Source organism: Penaeus monodon, chromosome 32, assembly GCF_015228065.2.
Source record: "Penaeus monodon isolate SGIC_2016 chromosome 32, NSTDA_Pmon_1, whole genome shotgun sequence".
In the NCBI taxonomy this organism is placed as follows: domain Eukaryota; kingdom Metazoa; phylum Arthropoda; class Malacostraca; order Decapoda; family Penaeidae; genus Penaeus; species Penaeus monodon.
In genome coordinates this window covers 33,704,477-33,704,799 of record NC_051417.1, presented here as the reverse complement: position 1 = coordinate 33,704,799, position 323 = coordinate 33,704,477, and positions in this window count along the sequence as shown.

Below are 323 nucleotides of genomic sequence, written 5' to 3'. Positions count from 1 at the left end.
CATTTTTTCTCAGAGAAGACATAGTATTTGGTAGAATATTTTTTTTTTTATTAATGTCCATGAAGGTTTTCATTTCAAGCCTTTTGGTATGTATGTAGGGGTGTTTATTTTATTTTTCTTTCACCTCAACTTAAACGGACTTCTGTATCATATTGAAAGTATAACTACTACGTGTTTTTACTGTTGGTTGCAGTTGGGGTCAACTTCCGTGCAAAACTGTGCAATTCGACCCAAAATCTGGCTTTATGTATGGTCATTAATGATGTATTTTTGTATATACTTAGTCATGTTACATTGTTTTTTTTTCTTGTAAATGCTTAGTC